Below are 26,116 nucleotides of genomic sequence, written 5' to 3'. Positions count from 1 at the left end.
AAAGCTGGAAAAAGCATTCCCATCATACCTGAGCACATCAGTTCCCTGTTGTAAAAGGCATCTAAATGTTCCATCTTCCTGTGAGAGCTGTAGGAAATGTTGAAGAAAATTAAATGCAGGAAAAGAAGGCCTGGGAAAACTTGACAAGGACTCATGATCAAAGCATGGTCTGCAATAAGCCATTCCTTAACCAACAGGCATAAACTTTCAGAAGCTGGCAGCAAAAAGAAGACTCTAAGTTCCTACTGGGTGTTGCACCGTGGGCATCACTATAAACACGTGATATACTGCCTTACACTGTAGCTAGTTTTTCACTTTGGCTTTCACTCATCAGCCCTAGAAATAATCAAGGGCTTGGGCCCCTGACATACCAGGCTCAAAACCTCCAAAAGAGTTGTATGTCCTACAGAAAAAAAAGGACTTTTGGAGGTATGTTTCAAAGTCCCAAGTTATCCGAGTTTCAGGGGCCAGTGAGCTCCCTGTCTCACTCTCGCCTCCCTGAAGGCCTTCCCCAGCCAGTCCTGACCACTAGCATGTCACCCCAGCATGGATTATGTCTCACATTTCTTTCTTGGTACCCTCCATGGCTCCTGCCACAGTGCCCTGCAGGTATCTCATTTGATGGTTGATAATAATGATGATGATAACAAGCACAGAAACTCTCCAAAGATGCCCAGAATGGTAAATTCTCAAAACGTTTCCATGTGTTAGAAGTTCTGCAAAAAGTGCAACTGGTTGACAGGTTGGCCTGTTAAATACATTCTGTGCATTTTCTTTTCCCATCCTCTCTTCCCTACAGTATTGTAGTTGATAGCAGTTAGGCTGACATATGCCTTCTTCATTTACACTGCCCATAAAGAAACATCGAGGCTCCTGTTGGTGCCAAACAAGCCTTTTATCTGCTTAACATAAGTCAGCATATGGAGCAGGTCTTTCCTGAGGCCTGCCTGGGTGAAGTCCAAGTCATTGTGAGACCTTATGTCCAATTTATCTAGGGTTCTGATTTACCAAGGAATTCCCAAGGAACCGCCACAGATGCCAGGCCTGTGTTAGTAAAATGAGAACAAGTGCCCTAACCTGGGTCCAATAAGCAGAGGGAAATCTTTGATCTCTCTGGGCAAGTCACACTTCTGTTGCATGTAGTCCTTTTTGGACCTGTAAAGCTCCTATTTGTTGCAATAGCACTTATTTGTAAAATTAAGGGACAAAGGGCTTGCTTGCTTTAATAAAAGCAAAGAACAAGCTCAGGCATTTATGGGAAATTTCATTTGACTCCTGGGTCAGTGGTTTAATTTTGCATATGTTCTCATAAATGTAACTGCTGTGTTTTGTGAGACGATCATCTTGTAAACTAAATGTGCTGGCAAAGGAAAATAAGTTTGTGGCACCCAAGATGCTAGGGGAACTGGCAGACATGGAAAACACCTGACATGCTTTCCTTCCCAGCCTCATGGCTAAAGCAGAAAAGCAACACCCTCCCTCCAACACTCTCCTTGCAAGGGGTGAGCTCTTCCACTGACCGTCACCCTCTGGGTAATTTTTAATATCGAGAAGAAGCTGGAAGTAACACCAGCACTTGTCTCAGTGCTGTTGCACTGACGAAAAATGTCTATGACCTAGTCATCAGTCTCTCATGCATTTCTTGCCTGTGTTCATGCTCAGTTGCTTCCATTGTGTCAAACGTCAGTGGCAAATAGAGTAAACACAAATGAAATGGAGAAATTCTCTGGTGTGTGCATGTGTATGTACATGTGTGTGTGCATGCACATGAGCACATGCCTTGTTCCCAAGAAGTCAAGACCCACATCAGTTCAGTTCAGTTCAGTCGCTCAGTCGTGTCCAACTCTTTGTGACCCCATGGACTGCAGCACACCAGGCCTCCCTGTCTATCACCAACTCCTGGAGTTGACTCAAACTCAAGTCCATTGAGTCGGTGATGCCATCCAACCATCTCATCCTCTGTCGTCCCCTTCTCCTCCCACCTTCAATCTTTCCCAGGATCAGGGTCTTTTCAAATGAGTCAGTTCTTTACATCAGGTGGCCAAAGTATTGGAGTTTCAGACCCACATAGTAAAATATATTTATGGCAACTTTAGAGCCTTGTACATTTGCCTCAACCTTACCAGGGCTGGAAAATCCAAAAGTGCAGACAACCTCCATCTGAAGTTGCTGCTATTAAATGTAAGTTGGTGTTATCATGAAATTGACTCAACACAGCCTCTTTGGTTTCTGTAAGCAATCTTGTTACTGGGGTTCCCTATTGATAAGACTGGAGCTATGCCTGGAGCTACCACTTGGGATTAGCACCTACCAGATGACACTGTACTAAGCATATTATCTCTAACCCTTTTCCCATACTGCTGAAATCTTACAGGACATAAATACTAATCCTTGTTTTACAGATCAGGAAATTGAACCTCAGAGAACTTAAAAAGTGGGAAAATATCATACACGAACATAAATTAGTCTGACCCCATGGTCAAGTTTTTCCTACACACACATAGCCACTAATTTTTTATACATCTAGGACTACAGCCAGTCACCCAACCTTATTTCCAAGAAATATTGCTTTTCTGAGTGGTTAATACTCGAGTATTAACTAGAATTATAGTCAAAAGTGATATACCTCTGGCTTTCCAGCTAGAAGCAGACACAGTTACTTATCCAGTCTGCTAGCTAGGACAAGACAACATTCTTCCTCTGCCTGAGATTTCAAGACACTAGGGGTAAGATTTATGGAACATCAGCCACTTTTATGAAAAATCTACTGTTCATCACACAGTCATTCGTTCATTCAACAAATATTTACTGAGGGACAGATCCATGCTAGGCACTGTATAAAGGGCTAGACTTGACAAGTACAATATAGCACCCACCTTCAGAACACTCACAGTATTAGGGAGAAAATCAAAGTGTTAGTCGCTCAGTTGTGTCTGACTCTTTGCAACCCCATGGACTGTAGTCCACCAGGTGTCTCTGTTTGTGAGATTTCCCAGGCAAGAATACTGGAGTGGGTTGCCATTCCCTTCTCCAGGGGATATTCCTGACCCTGGGATCAAACTTGCATCTCTTGCATTGCAGGCAGATTCTTTACTGTCTGAGTAACCAGGAAAGCCCAGTACTAGGAAGAGAGACTATGAAAAGAACGATTCCTGTGCAAAGTGATAGAAGCTAGTTCTGGAACAAGCAAGAGATTATTGGACACAGAACAAGGACTTCCACTGGTCGTGGAGTGCTTCAAAAATTTCCAGAAGAAAAACAGCATCCAGATAGAGTCCTAAAGAACAAATTATGGTGAGCCTGGCCATTGAAGGGAGGTGGTTAGGAGATTTCCAGGCAGAAAGTACAGGATGTACATGGACCTAGAAGTGAGAGAAAGCCTCCATGTCCCCAAACCTGCAAGCTCTTCCGTGTTATGTGAGGGGGAATGGGGGAGAAAATAATGACATTGGACAACTGAAAACAGGACAAGTGGTGAAGGTCCTGATGAGAAATGTTAGGACTCCATTGTGGAGGGAACAGTTTCCCTAAACAGACAGTTTAGGATCTACTCAGTCATCCAAGGAGAGTCTCAGGGAGCTCAGAACGTTGCTCACCTGACCCATTTGGGAGCAAAACATGGAACTTGTAAGGTTTGTCTCCATGTGCTCCTCACTCAGCCCTAAAGAGTGATGGTGGTGGTGTCTCCCCATGCAGGGATGTGATTCTCTCACAGTCTTGTGAATATCACGAGCGAACTGAGGGGACCAAATCAGGAGATGGTTGGCTGCTGTCAAAGAGGTTGTCATTAATTCATTTGTCCATTCATTTAATCCAAGCAATACAACAATAATGATTTAAATCAGGGGTTGGCAGTCTGTGCCTTTTGAGTCAAGTGTGACCTACCATCCTTTCTTGTAAATAAAGTTTTGTGGAGACATAGCTATGTCTGTTCATTTATGTATTGTCTGTGACTGCTTTCACACTGTTAAAGCAGAGGTAAATTGTAGTAACAGACCAAGGGTATATATCCGTGCTAGTCAATCACACATATTTAAAGACACAAAACTAAGTGGAGCACTGGAGGGAAAAGGTATATGTAGAAAGTAGTTCAGTTCTGTTCAGTTCAGTTGCTCAGTTGTGTCCAACTCTTTGCGACCCCATGGACTGCAGTGCACCAGGCTTCCCTGTCCATCACCAATTCCCAGAGCTTGCTCAAACTCATATCCATCAAGTCAGTGATGCCATCCAATCATTTTATCCCCTTCTTGTCCTGCCTTCAATCTTTCCCAGCATCAGGGTCTTTTCCAGTGAGTCAGTTCTTCACATCAGGTGGCCAGAGTATTGGAGTGGCACCTTCAGCATCAGTCCTTCAAATCCTATTGAGATTTGTGGGTATAAATGTAAGGATAGAGCAGTAAGCATTGCTGCATTTTTCCAGATATATACAGTTGTGTTGATACAGAGGTGAAATAAGGAGAAAGTTGAATTTACTGAGGGTTGGAATTTTCCCAGGCAAAAACAGAGGCGATGGGGCAAGGGAGCTGATTCAGTGTACATGAAAACCACTTAACAAAAGACCAAGAAATCTTAACTAGGTAAAGATGGATGTTTGCCAGTGGGAAAACAAGAAGGTCAATGGACTGGAGTTCCTAAGCGTGCCCAAGAATTACTGGAGCAGAATCATTTTCTGCTTACTCACTTACACTAGAGTAGGTGAACTGGAGAGACAATAAGAGGTGGGCAAAGAATAGACAAAAAAGTGATGTGAGAAATTTAGTAAACTAATGACTAAAATCCTTAGTGCATGGGGGGGAGGTAATGGAGAAGAAAGTAGATCACTGTAAAAGTGGGGTGCGGGGCAAAGTGGTGTGCCTAATTCCATGTGCTTCAAAGAACCAGAGGGAGCAGAGAGAAAGTGGAATTAAGTGTATAAAAGCAGTCTGAAGGAAAAGGTAGGCACCTCCCCTAAATAATTTCAGCCAGGGGTAAGCAACTAAGAGAGAAATACTTACAAAGTAGAGGCTAAATGTAAATAATGTAAAGAGAGTACCTAAATAGACAAAACTCCAAAACTCCAGGGCTTAACTTTATTTCTTATTTCTTATTTATTTCTTGCTCAATAAACTCAATAGAAGTTTATCTCTTGGAAGAGGAAGGACTCTTTTCAATGTAGATATTCAAACACTCAAGCAAGTTGAGGGAGGCTTTCTCATTTGCAATATGTGGTTTCTAAAGCTGTTGGGGGTGTTGACATGAAGACAGTAAGAGAGAGGGAGAAGAGCATTGCATTATGGGCCAGGCCCAGAAGTGGCCAACATCACTTTCTCCCGTTTAGTAATCTGGCTGGGAATGGACTCTGTATTTTGTGCTGAGATACAAAGGGAAATAAATTTGATTCCTTACAGTGGAAGTCGAAGGAACAGTTTAAGCAGTATACTTCGGTGGAACTTTATCAGAAAAAAAGAAACCACAGTATAATTTTAAAAAATTATGGACTTAGAAGAATTTGATTTAAAAACCTAGCTTTGTCAAACACATGACCTTAAACAGGTCACATAAACCTATTAATCCTTATTCATAAAATTGGGATAAACAACACTTCCACTGCTTTAAAGGGTACAAGAAAATGCCAAAATGAAATATGTATTAAAAACATAAAAAACGTCTTATGAACTCTGAAGTACTGCATTTTTGTTGTTCAGTCACTCAGTCATGTCCTACTCTTTGTGACCCCATGGACTGCAGCACACCAGGCTTCCCTGTCCTTCGCCATCTCCCGGAGCTTGCTCAAATTCATGTCTATTGACTTGATGATGCCATTCAACCATCTCATCCTCTGTCATCCCCTTCTCCTCCTGCTTTCAATCTTTCCCAGCATCAGGGTCTTTTCTAATGAGTCAGCTTTTCACATCAGTTGGCCAAAGTATTGGAACTCCAGTTTAAACATCAGTCCTTCCAATAATATTCAGGGTTGATTTCCTTTAGGATTGACCAGTTTGATCTCCTTGCAGTCCAAGGGACTCTCAAGAGTCTTCTCCAACACCACAATTTGAAAGCATCAGTTCTTCAGCAGACAGCCTTCTTTATGGTCCAACTCTCACATCTGTACATGAATACAGGAAAAACTATAGCTTTGACTAGAAGGACATTTGTCTGCAAAGTGATGTCTCTGCTTTTTAACATGCTGTCTAGATTGGTCATAACTTTTCTTTCAAGGAACAAGTGTCTTTTCATTTCGTGGCTGTAGTCACCATCCACAGTGATTTTGGAGCCCCCCAAAATAAAATTTGCCACTGTTCGCACTTTTCCCCCATCTATTTTCCATGATGTGGTGGGGTCAGATGCCATGATCTTGGTTTTCTGAATGTTGATTTTTAAGCCAACTTTTTCACTCTCCTCTTTTTCCCTAATCAAGAGGTTCTTTAGTTCCTCTTCCCTTTCTGCCATTAGAGTGGTATCATCTGCATATCTGAGGTTGTTGATATTTCTTTTCTGCATATCTCATAATACTGAGACCCAAGTTGTGGGTTTCCATCCTGGTTTTGCCCTCCGATACATCTACAGGACACAAATCTATTCCTGTTAACACCTGTGCCTTTAAACACAGTGACCCAGGTGGGCTGCTCCATTTCTGTTCACTGTCTTTATTCTTTTGAAGGACCTCTGCATACAGTTGTCCAGGGTGTGTACTGCATAACCCTAGAGGACATTGTTCACATAGTTGTCCGAGTTATTATAATGTTCTAGCAGATGGCAGCAAAGCATTTTGCTCTATCAAGGTAATATTCTGTCAGAGAGAAGCTATGTGTCTTAAGAGAGGAGCCACTTTTCCTATTCCACACTAAGGCGGCATATAGGCGTGTGGTGATTCCTCATTTAAGATCTGTTCCTGCCTAAATGTGAAGGAGAGTTGCGTGTTCTGTGCAGTAAGATTAAGCACAAAACTAAAGAAGAGACTGTACCTGAAGGAACCAGAGCTGTAGAGCCTTGTCTCTTTGCAAGTCATAGATAAAAAACATTTATTCTTAATGACATGGAATTGTTGATTAAAAGTAATACAGCATGTTGAAATATATGTGCTATATTTGTGCCTATATTCATTATTACATAAATCCATACATAAAATTTCCATTGTAATGTTTGTTTCTTCAAAGAAAAAGAAAACAACAAAGACCTTTGTTTCCAAGCCAAATCAAACTACCCCATTCCATCACATTTCAAGCAAAGACAAATGAACCCAGTGTCCATACTTCTGGACTCTAGGCAAGAGCTTCTTTGTCTTCTGGACCATGATTTACACTGATGAGTCTTATACAAGTGATGCTCCCCTGAGTTAGGAACTGCAGCTAAAGTCACATGGAGACAATCACAGCAAACAGTACCCAAAATATCCATAACCTGAGAGTATTATCCCAGATCAGTCAGTTCAGTTGCTCAGTCATATCCAACTCTTTGCAACCCCATGGACTGTAGCACACCAGGCCTCCCATTCCATTGCCAACTCCCAGAGCTTGCTCTAACTCATGTCCATTGAGTTGGTGATGCCATCCAACCATCTCATCCTCTGCTGTCCCCGTCTCCTCTTGCCTTCAATCTTTCCCAGCAACAGGGTCTTTTCAAATGAGTCAGTTCTTCACATCAGGTGGGCAAAATATTTGAGTTTCAGCTTCAGCATCAGTCCTTCCAATGAACACCCAGGACTGATCTCCTTTAGGATGGACTGGTTGGATCTCCTTGCAGTCCAAGGGACTCTCAAGAGTCTTCTCCAACACCACAGTTCAAAAGCTTCAATTCTTCAGAGCTCAGATTTCTTTATAGTCCAACTCTCACATCCATACATGACTACTGGAAAAACCATAGCCTTGACTAAATGGACCTTTGTTGGCAAAGTAATGTCTCTGCTTTTTAATATGCTGTCTAGGTTGGCCATAGCTTTTCTTCAAAGGAGCAAGCGTCTTTTAATTTCATGGCTGCAGTCACCATCTGCAGTGATTTGGGAGCCCCCAAAAATAAAGTCTGTCACTGTTTCCATTGTTTCCCCATCTATTTCCCATGAAGTGATGGGACCGGATGCCATGATCTTAGTTTTTTGGATGTTGGATTTTAAGCCAACTTTTTCACTCTCCTCTCTCACTTTCATCAAGAGGCTCTGGAGCAGTGCTGGAGTGACTTTGAGGAGATACCCCACATCCAAGGGCAGAGAAACCCCAGCAAGATGGTAGGTGCTGGAGCAGAATGTCACCCCTTTTATCTGCCTATTTAGTCCTCCCATCTTTAACTGCGTAGCTCAAAATCAGCATCCTTCTTTAAAAGACAAATACTGTATAACCCTGTTTCTTTAAGGGACCTAAAATAGTCAAATTCACAGAAACAGAAAGTGCAAAAGTGGTTACCAGAGACCTAGATGAGGGGAAGGGGAGGAGGTTGTTCTTTAACAGGGTTAGGGTTTCTGTTTGGGCAAGACAGAATAGTCCCAGAGAGCTGCTGCTCAGTCATGTGAATATGCCTAATGCCACTCACTGCACACTTAAAGATAGTTTAGATGGCAAATTTTATGAGTTTTTTAACCACAATTAAAAAATAAATTTTTAATAACCGAGTCACTTTGCTGTACAGCAAAGGTTAACACAATATTGTAACTAAACTACATGTCAATAAAATTTAAATGAACAAATAAAAATTTTGAAGTTCTACATTCTTCTTAAATCCTTTGTTCAGCCACCCTGTTTTAAAATCTGGCTGCACTGGGTCTTCTTTGCTGCAAGCAGGCTTCTCTCCAGCTGCTGTCAGCAGGGTCTACTCTCTAGTTGTGGCCCCCAGGCTTCACACTGCGGTGGTTTCTCTTGTTGCAGGGCACAGGCTCTAGGACGTGTGCGCTTCAGTAGTTGCGGCTTGCAGGCTCGAGAGCACGGGCTCAGTAGTCGTGGTGCCCGTAAGCGCTTAGTTGCCCCATGGCATGTGAAATCTTCCCAGACCAAGGATCGAACTCATGAGCTCTGCACTGGCAGGTGGAATCTTTTTTTTTCTATTTATTTTTATTAGTTGGAGGCTAATTACTTTACAATATTGTAGTGGTTTTTGTCATACATTGACATGAATCAGCCGTGGATTTACATGTATTCCCCATCCCAATCCCCCCTCCCACCTCCCTCTCTACCCGATCCCTCTGGGTTTTCCCAGTGCACCAGGCCCGAGCACTTGTCTCATGCACCCAACCTGGGCTGGTGAACTGTTTCACCCTAGATAATATATGTTTCAATGCTGTTCTCTCGAAACAGCCCACCCTCGCCTTCTCCCACAGAGTCCAAAAGTCTGTTCTGTACATCTGTGTCTCTTTTTCTGTTTGCCTATAGGATTATCGTTACCATCTTTCTAAATTAAATCCCATATATATATATGTGTTAGTATACTGTATTGGTCTTTATCTTTCTGGCTTACTTCACTCTGTATAATGGGCTCCAGTTTCATCCATCTCATTAGAACTGATTCAAATGAATTCTCTTTAATGGCTGAGTAATATTCCATGGTATATATGCACCACAGCTTCCTTATCCGTTCGTCTGCTGATGGGCATCTAGGTTGCTTCCATGTCCTGGCTATTATAAACAGTGCTGGCAGGTGGATTCTTAACCGCTGGACCACAAGGGAAGTCCCAGTTCGGTTCTTGCCTGAAGTTACCTTGCCCTCGTCCCCAAAATTACTGTTTGTCCTTTCACTTGTTGCTTAGTCATGTGCCTACTTGGAACAACTACTTTTGTCTGAAACTGTTAATTTAGCATTTTAGCATAATAACTTTTATCCATTTGAGTTTCAATTAGTCACTATTGATGAAATTGTTTTAAAATCAGTATCTGCATCTTCCATTATACCCTCTAGGTGCCCTTCTGATAATGGCATTCAATAAGCACCTGCTGGTTTAACTCAGCTGTGTTATAGTGGGCACCATCAGATTTGGAGAGCTGAGGCTGAATCTGAATTCAGTAGAAAGGCCAGTGTGGGGAAAAGGTTAAAAGTAAAAGTCATCAGAAAAGGCGGGATGGGCTGTCAAGGCCAACTAAGCTGATGGTGGCCACTTTCATTTGCTCATCCTTTTATTCAATAAAATATTGAGTTCCCATGTCTAAGACATAATACTTATTCTATGAGATACAAGTCTGACACAGCATCTGCCTTTAAGAATTTATCATCTTATAGTATCTGACTCTTTCTTCCAAGAAAAGTTGGAGGAAAAGGGCCAGCCAGGTTGGGTCACGTCAATGTAGGTTTTGGGAGGTGAAAGCCAGGTACAGTAGCAACTCAAGAAGGACAGAAACATGAATACACAATGGTAAAAAGACAACCTCTTTAACAAGTGGTGCTGGGAAAATTGGTCAACCACTTGTAAAAGAATGAAACTAGAACACTTTTTAACACCATGCACAAAGATAAACTCAAAATGGATTAAAGATCTAAATGTAAGACCAGAAACTATAAAACTCCTAGAGGAGAACATAGGCAAAACTCTCTCCGACATAAATCACAGCAGGATCCTCTATGACCCACCTCCCAGAATATTGGAAATAAAAGCGAAAATAAACAAATGGGACCTAATGAAACTTAAAAGCTTTTGCACAACAAAGGAAACTATAAGCAAGGTGAAAAGACAGCCCTCAGATTGGGAGAAAATAATAGCAAACGAAGCAACAGACAAAGGATTAATCTCAAAAATATACAAGTACAGCCGCTATGGAGAACAGTGTGGAGATTTCTTAAAAAACTGGAAGTAGAACTGCCACATGGCCCAGCAATCCCACTTCTGGGCATACACACTGAGGAAAGCAGATCTGAAAGAGACACGTGCACCCCAATGTTCATCGCAGCACTGTTTATAATAGCCAGGACATGGAAGCAACCTAGATGTCCATCAGCAGACAAATGGATAAGGAAGCTGTGGTACATATATACCATGGAATATTACTCAGCCATTAAAAAGAATTCATTTGAATCAGTTCTAATGAGATGGATGAAACTGGAGCCCATCATACAGAGTGAAGTAAGCCAGAAAGATAAAGACCATTACAGTATACTAATGCATATATATGGAATTTAGAAAGATGGTAACGATAACCCTATATGCAAAACAGAAACATGTGCTAAAATATGTGCAAGGAAAAAAAATAAAGTAACAATATGAGAAGTTAAATTTGTCATCAGGTAAAGAAGCAAGTACATATGCCAATATATGAAATGAAGACAAAGGTAAGGTAAATGCAGTAATGGAGCAAGAATTAAGAAACAAGACATGTATTAGACATACACTAATATGTCTAGACTAGACAGAATTGAAAAGGATGCTAGCCATTGTCAGAAACAGGGTACCCCAAATTCTCCCTTCATGGGTTCATTTACAGTTATAATAAGTGAATTCACCAGGCAGGGCAGAGCAGGCAAGTAGGGTAAATCTACAAGCAATCAAATTAAAAGTACTCAGTCCCATTAGGAAGGAGCAAAATAATACAAAACTGCACAAGAGACCACAGAACAGGTAACAGCACAGATGTTGATGTCAGAGAACCTAGTTTCAAATCTCAAGTATGATAGTTATTTGTCATATGACCTTAGATGAGATAAGGATATTCCTCTGTTTTCTTATCTGTAAAATAGGAACAATATTATGCCTGTCTTAGAGGAGATGTTTCAAGGATGAAATTAGTTAATATATGGGCAAGCATGAGGAGAGTGCCTAGCACAGGATAAGCTGTATGTCAGTGTTAGGCGTTGTGACTTAAATGCAGGAGGAATCACCTCGGGCTGTGAGGGATAACTTACTTTGTACAGGAACTGACATTTGAGCTTGCTTTTGAATTACAGAGACAACTTGAATATATAGGATGGGAGTGTGGGGACAAGTTCAAAGTGGCATGAATGTTCAAACTGTGTTTAGAAGCATAGATATAAATACAGGCTATATGCCAGAGAATAATAAGAGACAGGGCTGGAAAGGTGATTGGTAGCCAGCTAAGTTGAATGTCAGGCTAAGGGGCCCACCTCACTCAGAAAGTAATGGAGAGTCATCATGGGCTTCTGAACAGGGAAGCAGTCTTCTCAGAGCAGTCAGATGAATCTGGTAGCCGTTGACAGCATGGAGCGTGGCGTGAAGAGACTGGAAGCACTGTGTCCAGAGAAGTGGCAAAACTTACCAGGTGAGGTATTAAGAATCAGAGAAAAACAGTTAGGTGCAAAGGACATCACTAAAGCCTTGCAAAGCAGAGAGTTGTAAGAAAAGTGCCCTTGAAAAGAGATTAACACAGAAAGTATATACTGCATGTTCTAAAGTGACAATGAAAAATTGGAATCCCTAGTCATCACATTTTTCTCTACTTGGATTGTTCATTTCTATGAAAATTCCTTAAAAAAGAATTCAGACTCCTCCAAAATACTGTCTTAACCTGGGTCTCCAACCTTCTCCCTTTCCTGCCCCAACAGCATAACCTGTGCTGCTGTCAAATTGTATTAATTGTTACTCCTGCTCAGTGAACATATTATAAATCACGAGGCAATGTGAAAACCTAAGGTCTTATTTACTCTTTCCTTCACTTTGGGCATTGGCTCACCCAGGTTTCTCTCCCTGGAAGAATCTTCTCATCTCCAAGGACCAAATTCCTATGTACCCTTCGAGGACCATCTGAAACTCTGCTTTCACATGAAGCTTTCCTCATGTGAAGGACTTTCACATGAAGTCTTCCAGCAGAAAATGATTTCTCTCTTATCTATACTTTCAAAGCACTTGCTATATTACCCTCACAACACTATAATGCAAACAAATTAGATTATCAGTAATTGCTTTAAGTTAATAGCAATAAACATTGTTTGTGAACATGTCATAACTATGGCATTACTGGCAACTTTTTCATTGCAATATTGCTGGAGAGTTTACAAAGTTATTTTTTTTAAATCTATGCATAGGCTATTGATGTTGGAGAAGACTCTTGAGAGTCCCTTGGGCTGCAAGGAGATCCAACCAGTCCAGCCTAAAGGAAATCAGTCCTGAATGTTCATTGGAAGGACTGATGTTGAAGCTGAAACTCCAATACTTTGGCCACCTGATGTGAAGAATTGACTCATCTGAAAAGACCCTAATGCTGGGAAAGATTGAAAGTGGGAGGAGAAGGGGACAACAGAGGATGAGATGGCTGGATGGCATCACCAACTCAACGGACATGAGTCTGAGTAAACTCCAGGAGTTGGTGATGGACAGGGAGGCCTGGTGTGCTGCAGTCTTTGGGGTTGCAAAGAGTTGGACACGAAGCAACTGAACCGAACTGAACTGAAGAGGATAATCTAATCTTTTTAACCATTTGTTAATACAACATGACTTAGCAACTGAATAGTAACAACACAAAAGATAAGAAAATTATTATGAGTCTCATTCTGTACTGCTGATAAAAATAAATGAATGACCCAAATCACACAGCTAAACCCAGATCCAGGGAATTTTCCACCAAGTGCTTTCCCACCCACTAAGCTCCTCTTGTCCTTCCCACCTGAACGGCTGACCCCAACACCTCTCGGGTAGCGCCCCTGATGTGTTGGTCTGGTCCAGTGGACAGGGTTTCCACTGTGTGCCATTCCAATGGCAGAGGCTCTGTCATTTTCACTTTTCAGTTTCCAGGTCACATTACGCCACCTGTCCACCAGAGGTTATGCCCACTGTCACAGTGCTCTGTCTCCAGCCCATTCACTGAAATGCCCCAAGCGGCCAGGACCAACTGACCAGAGATGCAGTCAAAATGAAGACTATCTACCTCCCTGGATGCAGGAAACATGGAGGAATCACACTGCCAGTCTCAGGAAAGCAAAGACTGAGCCAGATTACATAGAATCTGACTACCACCGGCTTAGCACAGTCTTCTTAGCACAGATGCTCAGCAAGATGTTGGATATTCTGCCCAGATTCCACTTAGTGCAGGAAGGAGAAATGAAGAGGAAAGTGAAGAAGTTTTCAGAATTTTGCACAAATTTATAATATTCTGTGACTTCACTCAAGCATCTTGCTTTTTCTCTCACTGAGATATAATAGATAGTCATTTTCATTTTCTAGCTGAGTTAGACCAAAATGGACAGTCTAAGGGAGAAAAAAAAAAATGATTGATTGGTACAAGGACCTAATTTATGAAGTATAACATTTCTCCCTGCCAAATGCTTTTCCTTGTCAAAATTTTGCCAGAATCAATTGGTTATTTTTGGAATTATTAAATATAGTACTGAATCAGGGAAATTATGCTACAAATAATATCACAAATACTATGCAGAGACAGAAAATAATAGATGATTAAATGTCTCCATGCGTTCTTCCTGGGATAGTGTTTTCTAATGAATTGTGTAATTTAGATATTTAGGAAACTATTTTCCCTCCAGAGGAATGCTCCTTTACTGGCTTACAAAAAATTAGAATAGCATCTCACACAAATAGTACAAATTCTTGGTTTTCAAGGAGTGTTTTCATTTAAATAACAAATGCACAGGGAGAATAATGCTCAATGATCTAATTTCACATTTTGTGGACTTTTCTCCCTTTGATTTTTAAAAATCTTTACAGAAAATCTAGTGCTTCATCGCATCTTTATTTTAATCTTCACTGCTTTTTCGGATTATAAGAATGATGCATGCTACCACAAAAATTCCAATTTTTCAGAAAAGCATCACATAGAAAGCCAAGAATCCTGCAGTTACTCAGAATTGCCGCGCTTCTAAAAATCTGTAACTATGACTTCAGATTTTCCCAATCTATTAACCATCTTCTGAAGTCTCAAAATCAGCCCAGTTGCTTCTTTCACATTACAGCTCTTCCTTCCTGTCCACGTGCTGTTAAACATCCCCCATAATTTAAAAAAAAAAATGCTCTTTGACCCTTCCATTTCTTAGACCTACAATTTTTCTTTTTCTTCTCATTTAAACATCTCAAGAGTAAGTTATATTCATTCCTCAGATTAGTTTGATTTCGTTTCTTTCCCTTTTATTCAACTGAAGCCATGAGGTTCTAATGTCCAAATACAGCAAACATATTTGGTATCTCAGAAATCCTCTCTTCAACTTTAATACTGCTCATGGTTGGCCAAAGCAGTTTGTTCAGATTTTTCTGTAAGACGCTAAGAAAACCCAAAAAACTTTTTGGCCAACCCAATACATATCCCACTGGTTTACATTTCTCTGTCCTGTTCTCTTCCTGCTTCTCCGACAATATTTTCTTGATCTCTTTTATTATTCCCTCTCCTCTACTTGCCCTTCCTATGTTGCTGTTTTGTCTCTGGTTCATTTCCTTCTGATTCTATGTGAAGTGTCTCATCTGAGTTGTCTAATTGATAAGTGATAACTCCCAAATCTTTTTCATCTCCAGCTTTTAACCTCAGGCTTCCCGGGTAGCTCAGTTGGTAAAGAATCCACCTGCAATGCAAGAAAGGCAGGTTCGATTCCTGAGTTGGGAAGTTCCCCTGGAGAAGGGATAGGCTACCCACTCCAGTGTTCTTGGGCTTCCCTGGTGGCTCAGATGGTAAAGAATCTGCCTGCGATGTGGGAGACCTGGGTTCAATCCCTCGGTTGGGAAGATCCCCTGGAGGAGGGCATGGCAACCCACTCCAGCATTCTAGCCTGGAGAATCCCTAAGAACAGAGAAGCCTGGTGGGCTACAATCCATGGGGTCGCAAAGAGCTGGACATGACTGAGTGACTAAGCTGTCTGTCCATACTCATACACGTACCTGTGTTTCCCAAACACCTTGATTCAACATTGCCCAGAGTATATTCTTCTTTGTCTCCTCTTTTTCCAAGACCAGAGATCTCCTTCTGCTATATTTCCATGTCAGATATTGACAGCATCACCCATCTGATCACCCAAGCAAGAAACTGGGCAGTCATTTTTTACTTTTTATTCTTCTTTGTTCTTTATATAGACTTAACCATCCAAACATAGCATGAATCTGTACCCTTTTTTCTAACCTAGGCCATAACCCTCCCATTATACCTTTTTAAAAATTAATTAATTAATTATAATTGGAGGCTAATTACTTCACCATACTGTAGTGGTTTTTGCCATACATTGACATGAATCAGCCACGGGTGTCCACATGTTCCCCATCCTGAACCCCCTCCCACCTCCCTCCCCATCCCATCCCTCAGGGTCATCCCAGTGCACCAGCCCTGAGCACCCTGTCTCAGGCATCGGACCTGGACTGGCGATCTGTTTCACATATGATAATATACATGTTTCAGTGCTATTCTCTCAAATCATCGCACCCTCACCTTCTCCCACAGAGTCCAAAAGTCTGTTCTATACATCTGTGTCTCTTTTGCTGTCTCACATATAGGGTCATTGTTATCATCTTTCTAAATTCCATATATATGCATTAATATACTGTATTGGTGTTTTTCTTTCTGACTTACTTCATTCTGTATAATAGGCTCCAGTTTCATCCATCTCATTAGAACTGATTCAAATGCATTCTTTTTAATAGCTGAGTGATATTCCATTGTGTATATGTACCACAGCTTTCTTATCTATTCATCTTCCAATGGACATCTAGGTTGCTTCCAAGTCCTGCCTATTGTAAGCAGTGCTACAATGAACATTGGGGTACACGTGTCTCTTTCAATTCTGGTTTCCTCTGTGTGTATGCCCAGTAATGGGCTTGCTGAGTCATATGGCAGTTTTATTTCCAGTTTTTAAAGGAATCTTCACATTGTTCTCCATAGTGGCTGTACTAGTTTGCATTCCCACCAACAGTGTAAGAGGGTTCCCTTTTCTCTGCACCCTCTCCAGCATTTATTGTTTGTAGACTTTTTGATAGCAGCCATTCTGACTGGCATGAGATGGTACCTCATTGTGGTTTTGATTTGCATTTCTCTGATAATGAGTGATGTTGAGCATCTTTTCATGTGTTTGTTAGCCATCTGTGTGACTTCTTTGGAGAAATGTCTGTTTAGGTCTTTGGCCCATCTTTTCATTGGGTCATTTATTTTTCTGACATTGAGCTGCATGAGCTACTTGTGTATTTTTGAGATTACTTCTTTGTCAGTTTCTTCATTTGCTATTATTTTCTCCCATTCTGAAGGCTGTCTTTTCACCTTACTTATAGTTTCCTTCATTGTGCAAAAGCTTTTAAGTTTACTTAGGTCCCATTTGTTTAGTTTTGCTTTTATTTCCATTTATCTCGGAGGTGGGTCATAGAGGATCCTGCTGTGGTTTATGTCAGAGAGTGTTCTGCCTATGTTTTCCTCTAGGAGTTTTACACTTTCTGGTCTTACATTTAGATCTTTAATCCATTTTGAGTTATTTTTGTGTATGGTGTTAGAAAGTGTTCAAGTTTCATTGTTTTACAAGTGGTTGACCAGTTTTCCCAGCACCAATTGTTAAAGAGATTGTCTTTTCTCCACTGTATATTCTTGCCTCCTTTGTCAGAGATAAGGTGTCCATAGGTGCATGGATTTATCCTGAGCTTTCTATTTTGTTCCACTGATCTATATTTCTGTCTTTGTGCCAGTACCATACTGTCTTGATGACTGTAACTTTGTAGTATAGTCTGAAGTCAGGCAGGTTGATTCCTCCAGTTCCATTTTTCTTTCTCAAGGTTGTTTTGGCTATTTGAGGTTTTTTGTATTTCCATACAAATTGTGAAATTATTTCTTCTAGTTCTGTGGAAAATACTGTTGGTAGCTTGATAGGGATTGCATTGGATCTATAGATTACTTTGGGTAGTATAGTCATTTTCACTGTATTACTTCTTCCAATCCATGAACATGAATATTTCTTCATCTATTTGTGTCATCTTTGATTACTTTCATCAGTGTTTTATAGTTTTCTATATATATATGTCTTTTGTTTCTTTAGGTAGATTTATTCCTAAGTATTTTATTCTTTTCATTGCAATGGTGAATGGCAATGGCTTTCTTTACTTAATTTCTCTTTCTGTTTTCTTATTGTTAGTGTACAGGAATGCAAGGGATTTCTGTGTATTAATTTTATATCCTTTAACTTTACTATATTCATTGATTAACTATAGTAATTTTCTTATGGAGTCTTTAGGATTTTCTATGTAGAGAGTCATGTCATCTGCAAACAGTGAGAGTTTTACTTTTTCTTTTCCAATCTGGATTCCTTTTATTTCTTTATCTGCTCTGATTGCTGTGGCCAAAACTTCCAAAACTATGTTGAATAGTACTGGTGAGAGTGGGCACCCTTTCTTGTTACTGACTTTAGGGAAAATGCTTTCAATTTTTCACCATTGAGGGTAATGTTTGCTGTGGGTTTATCATATATGGCTTTTATTATGCTGAGGTATGTTCCTTCTATGCCTACTTTCTAGAGGGTTTTTATCATAAATGGATGTTGAATTTTGTCAAAGGCTTTCTCTGCATCTATTGAGATAATCATATGGTTTTTATCTTTCAATTTGTTAATATGGTGTATCACATTGATTGATATGTGAATATTGAAGAATCTTGCATTCCTGGGATAAAGGCCACTCGGTTATGATGTATGATCTTTTTAATATGTTGTTTCATTCTGTTTGCTAGAATTTTGTTAAGGATTTTTGCATCTATGTTCACCAGTGATATTGGCCTGTAGTTTTCTTTTTTGTGGCATCTTTGTCGGGTTTTGGTATTAGGGTGATGGTGGCCTCATAGAATGAGTTTGGCAGTTTATCTTCCTCTGCAATTTTCTGGAAGAGTTTGAGTAGGATAAGTGTTAGCTCTTCTCTAAATTTTTGGTAGAATTCACCTGTGAAGCCATCTGGTCCTGGGCTTTTGTATGTTGGAAGATTTTTGTTTCAGTTTCAATTTCCGTTCTTCTGATGGGTCTGTTAAGATTTTCTATTTCTTCCTGTTCAGTTTTAGAAGGTTGTACTTCTCTAAGAATTTGTCCATTACTTCCAAGTTGTCCATTTTATTGGCATATATTTGCTGATAGTAGTCTCTTATGATCCTTTGTATTTCTGTGTTGTCTATTGTGATTTCTCCATTTTCATTTCTAATTTTGTTGATTTGATTTTTCTCCCTTTGTTTCTTGATGAGTCTGGCTAATGGTTTGTCTATTTTATTTATCTTCTCAAAGAACCAGCTTTTAGTTTTGTTAATTTTTGCTATAGTCTCCTTTGTTTCTTTTTCATTTATTACTGCCCTAATTTTTACGATTTCTTTCCTTCTACTAACCCTGGGGTTCATTTCTTCTTTTTCTAGTTGCTTTAGGTTATTTATTTGACTTTTCTCTTGTTTCTTGTGGTAAGCTTGTATTGCTAGGAACCTTCCCCTTAGCACTGCTTTTCCTGAGTCCCATAGGTTTAAGGTTGTTGTGTTATCATTTTCATTAGTTTCTACACATATTTTGATTTTTTTCTTGATTTCTTCTGTGATTTGTTGGTTATTCAGAAGCGTGTTGTTTAGCTTCCATATGTTTTTATTTTTAATAGTTTTTTTCCTGTAGTTGACATCTAATCTTACCACATTGTGATCAGAAAAAAATGCTTGAAATAATTTCAATTTTTTTGAATTTACCAAGGCTAGATTTATGGTCCAGGATGTGATCTATCCTGAAGAATGTTCCATGTGCACTTGAAGAAAGGGTGAAATTCATTGTTTTGGGGTGAAATGTCCTATAGAGATCAATTAGGTCTAACTGGCCCATTGCATCACTTAAAGCTTGTGTGTTTCCTTGCTAATTTTCTGTTTGGTTGATCTATCCATAGGTGTGAGTGGGGTAATAAAGTCTCCCACTATTATTGTGTTACTGTTAATTTCCCCTTTCATACTTATTAACATTTCCCTTACATATTGCAGTGCTCCTATGTTGGCTGCATATATATTTATAATTGTCATTTCTTCTTCTTGGATTGATCCTTTGATCATTGTGTAGTGCCCTTCATTGTCTCTTTTCATGGCCTTTATTTAAAAATCTATTTTATCTGATACGAGTATTGCAACTTCTGCTTTCTTTTCATCTCCAATTTGCATGAATTATCTTTTTCCCACCCTTCACTTTCAGCCTGTGTGTGTCCCTTGTTTTGAGGTGGGTCTCTTATAGACAGCATATATAGGGGTCTTGTTTTTGTATCCATTCAGGCAGTCTGTGTTTTGGTTGAGGCATTCAACCTATTTACATTTAGGGTAATTATTGATAAGTATAATCCCATTGCCATTTACTTTGTTGTTTGGGGTTTGAGTTTATACACCTTTTCTGTGTTTCCTGTCTAGAGAAGATCCTTTAGCATTTGTTGAAGAGCTGGTTTGGTGGTGCTAAATTCTCTCAGCTTTTGCTTGTCTGTAAAGCTTTTGAATTCTCCTTCATATTTGAATGAGATCCTTGCCAGGTACAGTAATCTGGGTTGTAGGTTTTTCTCTTTCATCACTTTAAGTATGTCCTGCCATTCCCTTCTGGCCTGAAGAGTTTCTATTGAAAGATCAGCTGTTATCCTTATGGGGATCCCCTTGTGTGTTACTTATTGCTTTTCCCTTGCTGCTTTTAATATTTGCTCTTTGCATTTGATCTTTGTTAATTTGATTAATATGTGTCTTGGGGTGTTAGGCCTTGGGTTATCCTGTTTGGGACTCTCTGGGTTTCTTGGACTTTTGTGGCTATTTCCTTCCTCATTTTAGGGAAGTTTTCAACTATTATGTCCTCAAGTATTTTCTCATGGCCTTTCTTTTTGTCTTCTTCTTCTGGGACTCCTATGATTCAAATGTTGGGACATTTGACATTGTCCAGGAGGTCTCTGAGATTTTGCTCATTTCTTTTCATTCTTTTTTATTTTTTCCTCTCTGCTTCATTTATTTCCACCATTCTATCTTCCACCTAACTATCCTCTCTTCTGCCTCAGTTATTCTACTGTTGGTTCCTTCCAGAGAGTTTTTGGTCTCAGTTATTGCATTATTCATTATTGACTGACTGTTTATTATTTCTTCTAGGTCCTTGTTAAACATTTATTGCATCTTCTCAATCCTTGTCTCCAGTCTATTTATCTGTGACTCCATATTGTTTTCAAGATCTTGGATCATCTTTACTATCATTATTCTGAATTCTTTCTCAGGTAGACTCCTTATCGCCTCCCTTTTGTTTGGTTTGGTGGGCATCTATCATGTTCCTTTACCTGCTGAATATTTCTCTGCCTTTTCATTTTGTTTATATTGCTGTGTTTGGGGTGGCCTTTCTGTATGCTGGAAGTTGGTGGTTCCTCTTTGCTGTGGAGGTTGCTCCCTATGAGTGGGGTTGAACTAGTGGCTTGTCAAGGTTTCCTGGTTAGGGAAGCTTGCATTGGTGTTCTGGTGGGTGGAGCTGGATCTCTTCTCTCTGGAGTGCAATGAAGCATCCAGTAGTGAGTTTTGAGGTATCTGTGGGTTTGGTGTGACTTTTGGCAACCTGTATTTTAATGATCAAGGTTATGTTCCTGTGTTGCTGGAGAATTAGTGTGGTGCGTCTTGCTCTGGAACTTGTTGGCTCTTGGGTGCAGCTTGGTTTCAGTGTAGGTATGGAGGCTTCTGGATGAGCTCTTGTCTATTAATGTTTCCTGGAGTCAGGAGTTCTCTGGTGTTCTCAAGTTTTGGATTTAATCCTCCTGCCTCTGGCTTTCAGTCTTATTCTTAGAGTAGCCTCAAGACTTCTCCACCCATACAGCACAGATGATAAAACATCCAGGTTAATGGTGAAAAGATTCCTCACAGTGAGGGACACCCAGAGAGGTTCACAGAGCTATGTGGAGAAGAGAGGAGGGAGGAGGGGGATAGAGGTGACCAGGAGGAGAGGGGGTCAAAAGGGGAGAGGTCAACCTAGCCAGTAATCAGTTCCCTAAGTGTTCTCCACAGTCTGGAACACCCAGAGAGATTCACAGAGTTACGTAGAGAAGAGAAGGGGGAGGGAGGAGATAGAGGTGAACTGGGGAAGAAAAGGGAGTCTCAAAAGGGGAGAGAGCAATCAAGCCAGTAATCACACTGCTAAGTAAAAATGGGTACTGAAGATTCAATTCTTAAAGGTACAAAATTGATAACAAATACCAAAAAGCAACGATTAAAAATCTAGTGTAGAGGTTAAACTCTCAAAAATACAATTGGCATTAAGGTCTTTTATAAATGGCTTCTATATTTTTTCTTTTATTATCTCACAATTTATGATCTAACAACACTAAATTTCTTACAATTCCTTGTACATATCATACTCTTTTCTTCATGTATGCTATCTCTCTTGTCTTTCTCTGTGTATTTCATTCACCTGTCTAACTTTTACTCAGTCACTTCTTCTTTAAGAATAAAGTAAAAGTTAGCTTTTACTGTTTCTGAGGTTCAAAGGACATCCGTAATAGGTTTCCAATTTCAGTAATAGTCGGTTAGACTACTGCAGAACCACCTCCTGCTAGGGCAGGCAAGAACCAAAAAAGCTAGACAAAATGTATGTGCTTAAGTTTTGACTGCGCTGGGTCTTTGTTGCTCTGTGAGCCTTTCTCTAGTTGTGGTGAGCAGGGGCTACATGCTAGTTGTGGATCACAGGCTCTATAGCAGTGGCTCAGTAGTTGTAAGGTATGGGCTTAGTTGCTCCACAGCAAATGGGATCTCCCCGGTTAAGGGATCAAACCCATGTCACCTGCATTGGCAGATGGATTCTTTACCACTGAGCCACCAGGAAGCCCAAGACAAAATATTCTTAAAGATTTGATTAAAGACATATGAGAGGTTCCAAAGCAGTGAAGATTGAGGTAACAGATATCCAAGAAAGAAGGAAAATATGGAGAGGTGAGCCCAATTTTTCCTATCAAAGCATTTTGTGGTGGGCATATACATTATACAACCCTTTCAAAAAGTGTTTGGGAGTATCTACTAAAGCTAACTTCTCATGCCCTATAACAAGCAATTCTACTCTTAGATTTTTACTCCATAGAAATGTATATCAGAAGCCATGCAGAAGAATTTACATAGCACTGTTATTGATAATAGCCCCAAATTACTTCCATCAAATACCAGAATGAATGAATAATCTGTATTATATTTACACAATGGAATACTACACAACAATAAAAATGAACTATTGCTAAACACAGCAACATGAATGAATTTTCTAAACAAACTTAGGATGAAAAGTGCCAGACACAAAAGAGTGGATAAGACTTCATTTATATAAAGTACAAAGACACAAAACAAATGCATAATGTTAAAAGTCCAGATAGCGGATTTCTCTGCAGAGAAAGGAGAGTAAAACACTTGGATCCTGGTAACATTCTAATTCTTGATACTTTGCTTACCTAAAAGTATTCATGATTTGTCAAGCTGCACATCTACAATTTGTGCAAATTTGGTATAGATGTTATACTTCAATAAAAATATTATTTAAAAAAAGAAAATAGGGCATCTATATCTAAATAGAAAATAGTATTATGTACAGTTGAAAAAGATATAAATATAAAGCTATATTTTAGAGAAATAAACAGTTTTGGAACTGGGTTTCTCAGCATCTGTGCGTTAACAGCTATTACCACTAAATTACTGGAGAATACCAACCACAGGGAAGTGTCTGACACACACATATTATTTGCCATCACAAAGAACTCATGCAGAAACTTTATTTAGACATGATCAGAAAGTTTTCCTTCCCATAATATATACTTTACTTTTCAAAGAAAGCCAAAATCAAGAATAGTTCTAAGTCATTTTTTCCACTGACATCACCTAGGAGTTACTATCCGATTTCTTTTGTTTTAGAGTCTGGTGAATGCTTTGGACTCAGGCTTCTGGAAGGCCTTTACCGGACCATACAACAGGTAATTATTTTCACTGAATATGAGTACCTAAAGACCGTTCAGGACTTTTGCCTTTGTGTTATGATACAGAGTGGGCCTGCATAAGGCAGTCTGTGCTTATCAAATTGCAAGAAAATATTTCAACATATTCCAGATGTTTTCCTAGTCTCAGGGAGGTGGGGTGGGGTGAGGAAAAAAATTACATTGAAAGATCTTTATCTTTAAAAACTAAGGCCCAGATTAACTATGAACATTAGATCAGTGCATCCAGTTAGTAAAAATGGTGTCCAAGTAAGCACATTCAGCTTGTGGTCCAACAAAAATAGAGGAAATGGCATGCAGGGAGATGCAGGAGTCGTCATCCACCCTCTGGCTACCCGTTGCAGAAGTTAGTGTTCAGCAGCCAGTCATTGCCCCATCTGACCCCACGCCTGCTCAAATCCAGGCACAGCACCAGTTACTTGGGCAGATGTAGACAGGTGGCCTCGGCCAATGGCAATAAGCAGAGAACCCACATGTGCTTTCCCTCCTAGAGAGAAGCAGCCTCCCCACTCTGTCACCTCCTCAATTAATATCTAGCATATTTATTGACATATCCAAAGACACATTCTCCCTCATCTACAGAATTCCAAGCCTAGGTGGGAACTCAGATATTTAAAAGTTTCTTCCTCTGCAGTCCTAATAAATAGGCCTTTTCTTTGTTCCCCTAAATACAAGTTTCTACTTCAGTAAATTTATAGGAAATTTTTACTTCCTATAAATATGTGGTTTCTCTGCCTTACTTTTGTCAGGGTCCCTCAGGGAACCAGAATCTGCGCCTTCCTCCCTTATCATGTGTTACTGAAATATTTCTCTGAAGTCGGCTACTTTCCCATTAGTCTGACTTTATGCCTATCTATCTGCCTGGCCACCTAGAACTCCAGATGAGTTGTGCACATCCCATTGCTTGTTCACCTACCAGTTGGGATTTGCTTATCACCTTGCATTGGGCTCCCACTCCCATCTTAATATCAAATGCTTTCTGACACTGAGACTGATCAGGAAGACAGGACACCTCCCAGACTCTAGCAATTGTGTCTAACGTTCCTGTCAGAGACCAACACTGCAGTGGCCTTTAATCATCCCTGCCCCCTGGTTTCCACACCTTTGTTTTAGTTTCTAGCATTAATCACGTGAACCTGGAAGAGGCTCCTTCCTCAGTCAAGCCTCAGATGAGACCGCATGCCTGTCAACAACCTTGACTGTAGCCTTGTGAGAGACTCTAAAATAGGAGACCCAGCTAAGTTATGCCTAGATTCCTGAGTCACAGAAGCTGTGGAACAATAAATGTATGTCGTGGTAAGTCACTGAGTTTGTGATAATTTGTTACACAATCATAGATCATTAATATAGTTTCCATTATCTAGCCAAACCCCAAAGATCACTGAAGCTAAGTGGGTTAGTCCAGACCCATTCCAAGTTGTCACGTTTTTAATAATAGATTTCTCTCTTGATGTGCTTGTGAATGTGAGGAAATATCAGTATATTTACAGAGATCAATGTCTAATGTTATTAAATTCTGCCTTTTTTGAGTGTTTGAGGCAAGGTGGTAAACAATTGATGAACTCCAAAATATTTCTCTTATTCCAATTGACAGAGATATTCATTTTTATATTCTATAGCAGAGTGTGCTTCTCAAAGATGACTGCAACAATATCCTGCATCCTACCTGCTCTCATGCAATACGACTCGTTCATCAAAGATGGAATCCAATTCCCTCCTCTTGGGTCTGGGCCAGCTTTGTGATGTTTGCAGTCAAAAACACAACTAGGACGTAGTTCTAAAAGACAAAAGAATTGAGACTTCAGTTGGAACTTAAAGGAAAGATGTTGAAATCCAGTAACTGAAAATGTCATCACTCAAGGAGAGGCAAAGTATAAAGAAATAAAGGCCAAATGCACAATTATTGAACATGCCTCAGGAAGGTGAAGGGGACTTCCCAGGTGACACAGTTGTAAAGAATCAGCCTGCCACTGCAGGAGACATGGGTTTGATCTCTGGGTCGAAAAGATCCCCTGGGAAAGGGAATAGCAACCCACTCCAGTATTCTTGCCTGGAAAGTCCCATGGGCAGAGGAGAGTAGCAGGCTATAGGCAATGGGATCTCAAATGGTCAGACACAACTGAGCATGCACATGCAGAAAGGTGAATGATAAAGCAGAAGTTCTTCAGCCAATTGATGAGTCACAAAGGATCAAGATGAGCTAACTTCACTTCACGCTGCATTAGAATGAAAGATCTAAAGTGTGAGTATTACAAGAATAATTAGCCAAATATCATGGTGGCAGAAAAGGGAAAAGAAACTCTGAATTTGACTAGTTTAAATCATTTCATTAGTCTCAGGTCA

At 40.0% G+C, this 26,116-nt stretch overlaps 1 long non-coding RNA gene across 1 annotated transcript in view; it reads right to left on the bottom strand.

The window, feature by feature from the left end:
- The window catches only part of LOC139030903 (uncharacterized), a 76,885-nt gene that overhangs the window by 10,941 nt on the left and 39,828 nt on the right, over positions 1–26,116 (bottom strand). Inside the window, exon 2 of the long non-coding RNA XR_011483343.1 lies at positions 25,440–25,550. This is a non-coding gene — a long non-coding RNA (uncharacterized lncRNA). The remainder of the gene's footprint in view (positions 1–25,439; positions 25,551–26,116) is intronic.

The sequence above is a fragment of the Odocoileus virginianus genome, chromosome 24, assembly GCF_023699985.2.
Source record: "Odocoileus virginianus isolate 20LAN1187 ecotype Illinois chromosome 24, Ovbor_1.2, whole genome shotgun sequence".
NCBI classification, from domain to species: domain Eukaryota; kingdom Metazoa; phylum Chordata; class Mammalia; order Artiodactyla; family Cervidae; genus Odocoileus; species Odocoileus virginianus.
The sequence above is the reverse complement of the archived record's forward strand: the minus strand, read 5'-3'. Positions and strand labels throughout refer to the sequence as shown.